At 43.3% G+C, this 9,040-nt stretch overlaps 1 long non-coding RNA gene across 1 annotated transcript; it reads right to left on the bottom strand.

The window, feature by feature from the left end:
- Positions 1-144: 144 nt before the first annotated feature.
- On the bottom strand, positions 145-8,621 carry LOC135298426 (uncharacterized). The gene is made up of 2 exons (XR_010360408.1): positions 8,031-8,621; positions 145-2,808 (listed from the first exon to the last, which is right to left on the bottom strand). It is a non-coding gene; the product is annotated as an uncharacterized LOC135298426 (long non-coding RNA).
- Positions 8,622-9,040: the final 419 nt, after the last annotated feature.

The following is a 9,040-nucleotide window of genomic DNA, read 5'->3' as shown; positions in this document are numbered from 1 at the left end:
CTATGATGTTTCACAGCCATCTGGTGATGTCACAACCCACTCTCTGATGTCACAGAGCCACCCTCTATGATGGAAGAGTCTGCTCTATAGCCTCACACCCTACCCTGTCCTGTCACAGCTGTTATAAATTTGAACAAGGCCAAATTTCAGAAGAGAGGTTGAAACAGGCTCTCATTTATTAAAAATAAGTCAAAGAGAACAGAAGACCCAGGATAAGCCCAGGTCTTTCACAACAGCTCAAAATTCCAAAAGCAGTGTGCTTCTCACACGCTGGGTTCTTTCAAAAATACACGAACACCAACACGAACAAACCCGAAAGAACCCCGAAGAACTGAAAACCCCCCTTTTTATAACAGTCCCTGGTCCAGGATTGGTGGGTTTTGGATCCACGCACCGATTGGTGGAATTCGGGCGCTTTGCTTGGTCCTTACTGATGTTCATTCTGGACCAATCATTTCCCCAGGGCGTCGAGTGATTGGTCGGTGCCCTGGTCCAATCACCATCCACCTCCAGCCCCCACCAAGTCCTGGACGCTTCCCTTCCCCCACAACGAGCAACCCCCATTCTTCCCCAACTTTATTAAAACAAAACTCATAACAACTCCCCCTCTAAAACTTTGATCAGGCTTTAGCCCTCATCAACCCGCATCAACTCCCACTCAGTCTTTAGTTTAAACAGTCTTTTTAAATAGTCTCTTAACAGTTCATTTCTGAGCTGTTTTTAACAGTTTCTCCAAACAGTTCATTTTGAACTGTTTTTAAATAGTTTCTTCTTTGATAGTGTACAATTCTCTTAATTTCTGGTATCTTCTGTAAGTCTCTGCCGCAGTTTCATCATTCTCTGCCACTGGGTTGGGTTCCATCCCTTGTCCTTGTAACATTAAAATGTTGTTAGCATCTTTGTCTTTTTCTCCACTTTTGAGGGTGAGTTCGAGGGAGTTGATCACAGTTCTCGTAACGACCCGGATGAGGCATGGGATCATACATGGAAGAAACATGATACTTATTAGGGCACCACCTAAGACAATCAGTACTTTCTTCCACCTATCACCTTTTAATAAGTTATTCCACCAATTTCCCCAATCAGTCTGTATCAATGGGGTCCACCTTTGAACAGGGACGTGGGCTAATTTTCTGATGTTAGTCATGATATTGGTAATTACTTCACTGTGATCATCTATTTCAATACAGCATTCCGAGGAATTAAATTTCCCACATACCTCTCCTTCTTTCGGCTAGAAAGTAGTCTAAAGCTAGCCGGTTTTGGTATATCATGGTTCTCATCTGCCTCGATTGGGCATTGAGGAGATCTATTGTTAGTGTGGATTGGTTGGAAATAATTTCTAATAAAGCTTGTAACCTGATTATTCTGTTTAGCATGTAAATAGGAGTCCTATATCCCCATGACCCATCTTGAGCCCAAGTAGCTGGGCCGTAGGTGGCAATGATACGTTCTGGTGGCCATTCTTCCTCTCCCCATTGTTGAGTGCCTCCTATGGACAACTCTCGCTTTTTCCGGCTAACTCATCATAGAGAGGTACCCCTAAATGATGCCCTTCTATCCTGGGGAGGAGAAAGAAGGAGGGTCTTATTACGCCCAGGGTACAACTCCCAGCCCATCCTTTTGGCAGGACTACATACGCTCTTTTTCCACACAGCCAATATAAATTTTTTGGAGCTCTCCAAAACTGAAGTTGGCTTTCTAAGTTATAGTTGGTTTTGTTCCAAAATTTGGCAATTTGGGGTGCATCCCAGAATGGATTGGGCTCTCTGGTAGGGCATTCATATAACTTTTCTCTTTCTATATAAGAGCATTGGGATCTTTTGGACCTTGACCAATATAAGTGCGGACGTTTGGGAATCCACCACTGATAGGTTTTATTCATGACTAAATAACTCTTACAATGGATCTCACCCAAATACACGGTGTACTCTGGATGCCTCCTCCAAAGGCACTCTTCACCAATCATTTCGGATCGTAGGTTCCATGCCTCTTCCTCCGGTCGGTTGTCTCGCTCGGATCCTTCTTTGTCTAGAATTCTAAGTACGTCCTGTGGACTCATGGGGATTCCCTCCCATGGCCAAATTTCAGCCATACAAGTATCTCCACAAATCCAGCAGTTAGAGATGTTAAATTCGTGACTTATCTTTTCCGCTAGGTCGAGGAATAGATTTTTCCCTCCCAGAGTTGGGATTTTCGGTCCCTTTTTAATCACCCATTTTATTTCTTTTTCTTTTATCAAATCGGGTTCATAATCCTCATATCCTACTTGTCCTTCAATGGGTTTCTTCTCAGAACAGACCCACTTCTCTTTCATAGGGCATTCCCCCAACAATTTTTGTTTAAAATTTCCTATATTTTCGAATAGCCAATATGTTTTTCCATCCTCCATACAAGTTGTTACTGACAAAAAGTTGATACAATTAGGACTCGGGTTAGTGTGTGTCCTGAGGACGGCAGTCCGAGACTCTCCTGCATACAAAGGGTAGTAACACTTCTCGCATGGTTCTGTCTCTCCCTTGTCGATGATCATAAGTAGGAGGATTCCTAGGAATGGGGGTCCGGTACAAGCCACTCTCCCAATCATGTCTCCCCTCCGTAGAGGATCAGCAACTCTTTGTGGCAAGAGTGTAACTTGATCCGGTCTTGCCCCCCTCTCGCTCTTTTTCTTAACGTGTTACTCTTACCAGTTACTGTTGCAGGAGTTCACTTTCCCTTTTTTTATCAACTTGTTTCTTCTGTTCTTTTTAGGGCCAGATTGCTAGATGTGTGGGAGAATGCTCTATTTCTTTCCTTTGATCTTCTGATCTGAAACAAGAGATACCAGAAATTAATATATTTTACAATTTTACATCTTTCACACTAAACATTAAATTTCATTAAAAACATATTAACAACTTTTCACTTAAACATTTATATAACAATTTTTAGGAATTATAGCTTATGGGTCTCTTGGCGGTGTGTCTGAGGTCTCTTTAGACTTTGTTAAAGTCGGTGGTGGTTCCTTAGGTGCAGAAACCAGCCCTTTTACTCTGGTTATATGTGTCCATCCTCGTTCTTGGGTTCGCACAGCAGTTTCAGTAGTCAATAGTACTTGAAAAGGGCCTTCCCATTTTGGGACTAAGGGTTGTTCTTTCCAGGCTCTGATTAACACCCAGTCACCGGGCTGAAATTTATGAATTTTAAAATCAATAGGAGTGGATTGAGGAAGGTATCCTTTAACTCTTAGTTCTTCTAAGGTGCTGGTGATAGTCTTTATATATTTTCTTACACTCATTTCTCCTTCTTCGTATGTTCCTGCATGTCCTAGGGTTGTTAAAAACGGTAGCCCAAACATCATTTCTTATGGGGATACTCCTACATCTGCTCTCGGTCTTGTCCTTATTCTTAGTAAAGCTAAAGGGAGACATTTCAGCCAATTCATTTTCGTTTCCCCTGTTAATTTGGTAAGTGTATTCTTAAGAGTTTGATTCATTCGTTCTACTCTTCCAGAACTCTGGGGTCTCCAAGGTGTATGAAATCTCCACGTGATGTTTAGGGCTTCTACAAGCTGTTGTATTATTTTAGCTGTGAAATGAGGACCTCTATCTGAATCGATGGTATTTATGATTCCGTACCAGGGTATGATTTGTTCTAATAGGATCTTACTTACAGTTTCTGCAGTTTCTCTGGTGGTCGGATATGCTTCTACCCAATGGGTTAGATGGTCTATTATTACTAATAGGTACTTGTATCTCTGCACTTGAGGCAGTTCTGTGAAATCTATTTGGATGCTTTGGAATGGTCTTTTTGCTAACTCTCTTCCTCCTTGAGGTGGTTTTCTCATCACTTTTCTATTTATTCTCTGACATATCATACAGTCCCTCATTATTATTCTTGCAATTTCCCATACTCCGATACATGCATAGGTCCTCATGAAATGGTCATGTAACGCTTGGGTCCCCCAATGGGTTGATGCATGCAGGTCTTCTAATTTCTTTCTTGTGAGTGCTTTGTTTAGTATTTGCCTCCCATCTGGCATTTCCCATTTTCCTGTTTCTTTTAATATTGCACCATGTTTTTGTAACTCTTCCTGTTCTTTTTCATCAAAGATTGGAACTTCCTCTAGACTCATTATACCTGCCCCCTTCTCCTCCTGCTAATCCATTGCTTCCAAATCCTGCACTCTCCCTTGCTACTGCCACCATCATTTTCGCCTTGGTTCTTGTCTTCCCTTCATCTCTCCTCAAATATACCTTCTGTGCTTCTCTTAACAATTCATTCATTCCCTTGTCTTGCCAATCATCTATCTTTTCTAGTTCCTTCTTATATCAACCCATGCTTTTGTCACAAATTGTATCTTAACCAACACTTGTCCCTCTGGGCTGTCTGGGTCTACACTTGAATATAGCTGGAAATTTCTCTTTAACCTCTCTAACCAGGCACTTGGTGACTCTTCCTTTTGCTGGTGACTGTCAAAAGCTAACCTTGCGTTATTGGTTCTTGGTACTGCCTTCCGTATTGCCGTTATTATTAAGGTCCGGTATTGTCTCATATTTGTTCTTCCTTCCTCTTCATTTGGGTCACAGTCAGGGGCGTTAAGAGGCATTTTATCTTCCCCTCTAGGACCACCTCGATTTTCCCTCTCCCAGATTCTCATACCTGCTGCCCTGATCATTTGTATTTCCTCGGAAGAAAATAATATAACCAGGATTGAGTTTAGCTCCTCCCACACGTAAATGTTAGGTCCCAAAAACTGATCTAATTGCTGGGAAATACCTAGTGGGTCTTCCAAAAGGGGTTTAATATCTGTCTTAAAATTTCTAATCTTGGAGGCGGTTAAGGGTGCATTCACAAAGCCTATACCTCCTCTGGCTCCACCCATAGGTACTTCCCTTGAAGGAAATAATTTTTCAGCTTTTTTTAGATTTTCTTGTATTTTCTTGGCCTGGAACCTAGTATTGTATGGGTGACTCTCAACATATTTGTCTTTCTCGTTTATTTTATGTTCTTCCTTATTTCTACAGCAGCAAGCTGTTTCGGTTGTTGGATGTTCTTTCCCTGTTTGACTTTTGGGGTTTTGGGGTACATGGGGTATATAAAAAGGAGTACCAAAAATGGGAGAAGACACGTTTTGAGGGATTGGCTGGAATATAGAAGAAAAATAAAAAGGAGGATTTTGGAAGGTTTTAGGAACTACAATTGGGGTAGGGGTACTTTGAGTAGAATTTGATGCACTCGGCGAAATTGGAGATAAATTTGAGTGCTCAGGCTCATGTGTCACTGGGAGGGGAGATGGCACAGAGGAAGATACATCTGCAATATGTTGTTCTTTATTTGAGGAGGGAGGTGATTTTGTTGTTTCTACATTTAGGTCTTGTCTTAATTTTTCCTTTGGGGTTGGTATTGTGGAGTATAATTCCGGAGGAGATGGTGGCAAATCATTTACTGGTGCTGTTGAGGGAGGAGGAGGTAATGGGAGGTATTCTATTGGATCTGGAGGAGGAGGAAGATGGTCTAAGGGGTCCCACCTCCTTTCTGGCAACTTATCAACTTCTCTTTTTCTTTCGAGACTTTATATATCTTTACTTCTCTTTCTTGTTTCTTTTGTTCCATCCAACATCTTGCGTATTTAATTTCTTGTTGGCATGGATCTAGTCGGGTGTTAACGTACCTATTTAGGGCCTCACATAACCATTTTTCCTCTGTTCCATACCACGGCCAATACACTGGACCTTCCGCAATACTCTCCTGAGGCCAAACCTCAGTACAGTATTTTATCATCTGTATTCTATTTAAACTCTTCAATCCTTCATCATCATCCCAACTATCCAGCATCTTCCCTAATGGACTATTAGGTGGTATATTCTTAAGGGTCTGTTTCACTTTCTGTTTCTTAACTGCACTCTTTCCTGTACCCTGCCCCATGCTTAGAATTTAAACTGTGCCTCTTACTCTATAACACACAACAACAACACTGTTTAAAGAGATCAAATATAACCAAATATAGGAGACACCAAGTGTGGGAAATGAGATGAAATAAATATGATGACTTAAGATGGGAACTGAAATAAAGATGGCAGATTTTATAGAAATTAAATAAAATATGATGATTTAAATAAAATAAATCGGATAGTGGGGTGTGGGAGTTAAAATAAAGATGGCGGGAATTGAAATAAAAATAGCAGGTTTAACTGATTGTGGGAAACTCTAAGTGGGGGAATTGAAATAAAGATGGCGGATTTTAATGGAACTGAAATAAAATAAATATGGCGTCTAATGATGAGAATCAAAATAAAGTGGCAGATTTTATAGAAATAAATACTACAGCTTAAATATAACTGATATAGGATGATAAATTAAAATAGCAGGACGTGGAAGTTAAAATAAAGGTGGCTAATATAAATCAGTAAATTGAAATAGTAAAATATAGGAATTGTAATAAAAATAACAAATCTTAAGGAAATCAATTGTATTTGGACCTATAAGGATTTAAAGTAAATAGCAGCTCTAAGGTAATAAACTAGAAATAACTCAACTAAAGAAATTAATCTGCTTTAAAAGAAGTAAATATTCAAAAATATTCTGAAAAGAAATTTTAACTAACAATTTTATTAAACTTATACTGAGCACTGTTTCGCTTACTTAAAATGGCCGCTGCTCGGCCCACAATCACCACACAGTAAAAGAACACACAACACAGTACGCACCCAAAATGGCCACCACTCGGCCCTCGACCACAATACGACAAAAACTTACAATGGCTGACTCACAGCCTCCACGCAACACTATTTCACCAACTTAAAATGACCGCCACTCGGCCCACAACCACACAGCACCATAAAAGAGAACTTAAAATGGCTGCCTCGCAGCCCTCACACAGCACTACTTTACCAACTTAAAATGGCCGCCACTCGGCCCACAACTTAAAGCCACCGAGATAAAACTTAAAATGGCTTCCACTTGGCCAATCACTTAAAACAACACTCAAAGTAAACTTAAAATGGCCACCACCTGGCCAATTACTTAAAAACACTGCTTGGGAGCTGTCTGGGGACTTTTGGGCTAGCCCTCACCCCAGAACCTCCCTCCTTATATTTTCAAACTCAATTTAAACACAAACAAAACAAGTTTCGTACACAAACCAAAAATTTTCCCTAACCTCAGGTCAGTTCTAACCTCCTTTCCAGCCCTAGCGACTGGAAAGGCCCTTTCACAGCCGGTGGCCCGCCTTCACCCTGTGGGTCACCGCTCCTGTGAAGATATTTTCGGCTACCCCTACGACCCTCTTTAGCTAGGATCCTGGCTCGGGGTAGCCTACTTTCCCCCTATGACCCCTTTCCACTGGGGTCCTAGTTCAGAGGTCCCTACTATTTCCCTTAGGTGGGGCACCCTCCCCTTCCCTGGCCTGGAAAAAGGGGCACTCTCCCGCACGGTGGCTGCTTTAAGCTGCAGTCTCCGTGTGGGAGTATTTTCTCCCACACCTGAGGTCCTAATGCCTCAGAAGTCAGACTTCTCTCAGTCTGCCTCTGAGGAACAGCCCTCCAGGTGGTCTTAGTTAGTGGGCAGAGACCCCCCACTGGGCAAATCTGCCTCACCAACCCCCACCCAGACACTTCTATGACCCCCTTTAACTGAGGTCCTAGTTCAGAGTGCCAGGCGTGCCCCCCTGTATGACCCCCTTCAACTGGGGTCCTAGTTCGAGGGGAGCAATTCGGGCCACTGACTAAGACCACTCCTAGGAGCCTCCACTCTCAGGAGGAACAGGAGCCTATGCGGGTAAGGGCAACGAACGGGTAGGTACTCCCCGTCTCCCCTACTCCCGGGGGTCCCTAGGGGTACACTCACTCCTCAAGACTCGCTTCCCTCCTATCCCAGCCGGCCCCCTCGCGGGGGGAACCGCAGTACTAGGAGGTCCACACTCGCTTCGGGAGTCTGTACTAACAGCCTCAGTCTCGCTCACACACACGCACTTCGCACCCCCAATGCCTTAAACCCCACTCGTGTGGCTCATGGACCACACGAGCCCCGCTCCTTCTCAGAGGGCTTACCCTTTGAGCTGTTGTCGTTTTCTCTGACCTCGGGAGTCAGCACGTTCCCCTCCTCGGTCCAACGTAGTCCAAGATCCGAGCAGCCGAAAAATGTGGCTGGAAACGTCTTCTCGGGGCCGGGCTATCCCGGACCGCTTCAGGGTCGTGGCTGACCCCGGACGAGTCCCCAAAGATGTTATAAATCGAACAAGGCAAAATTTTAGAAGAGAGGTTGAAACAGGCTCTCATTTATTAAAAATAAGTCAAAGAGAACAGAAGACCCAAGATAAGCCCAGGTCTTTCACAACAGCTCAAAATTCCAAAAGCAGTGTGCTTCTCACACGCTGGGTTCTTTCAAAAATACATGAACACCAACACGAACAAACCCGAAAGAACCCCGAAGACCTAAAAACCCCCCTTTTTATAACAGTCCCTGGTCCAGGATTGGTGGGTTTTGGATCCACGCACCGATTGGTGGAATTCGGGCGCTTTGCTTGGTCCTTACTGATGTTCATTCTGGACCAATCATTTCCCCAGGGCGTCGAGTGATTGGTCGGTGCCCTGGTCCAATCACCATCCACCTCCAGCCCCCACCAAGTCCTGGACGCTTCCCTTCCCCCACAACGAGCAACCCCTATTCTTCCCCAACTTCATTAAAACAAAACTCATAACAATTGCCAGCTCTGTGATGTCACAAGCCCTTCAGTGATGTCATAACACCCTCTCTGTGATGTCATACTGCCACTCTGTAATGTCACAGCACATACTTTGACCTGACAGTCTGCTCTATGGTGTCATACAGATATGCCATGATGTCACAGCCTGCTGTGTGATGTCACAGAGTCCCCTCTATGATGTCATAGCTGCTCAACGACCTCACACAAGAAACTATGTGATGTCACACACTCCCATCTATGATGTCATAGCTGCTCAGTGACCTCACACAATAAACTCTGTGGTCTCATAGCCCAGTCTGTGACCTCACACAGCCCACTCTGTGCTGTCACACAGTCTCTTTCTGACATCACAGC

Source organism: Passer domesticus, chromosome 4 (assembly GCF_036417665.1).
Source record: "Passer domesticus isolate bPasDom1 chromosome 4, bPasDom1.hap1, whole genome shotgun sequence".
In the NCBI taxonomy this organism is placed as follows: domain Eukaryota; kingdom Metazoa; phylum Chordata; class Aves; order Passeriformes; family Passeridae; genus Passer; species Passer domesticus.
The sequence above is the reverse complement of the archived record's forward strand: the minus strand, read 5'-3'. Positions and strand labels throughout refer to the sequence as shown.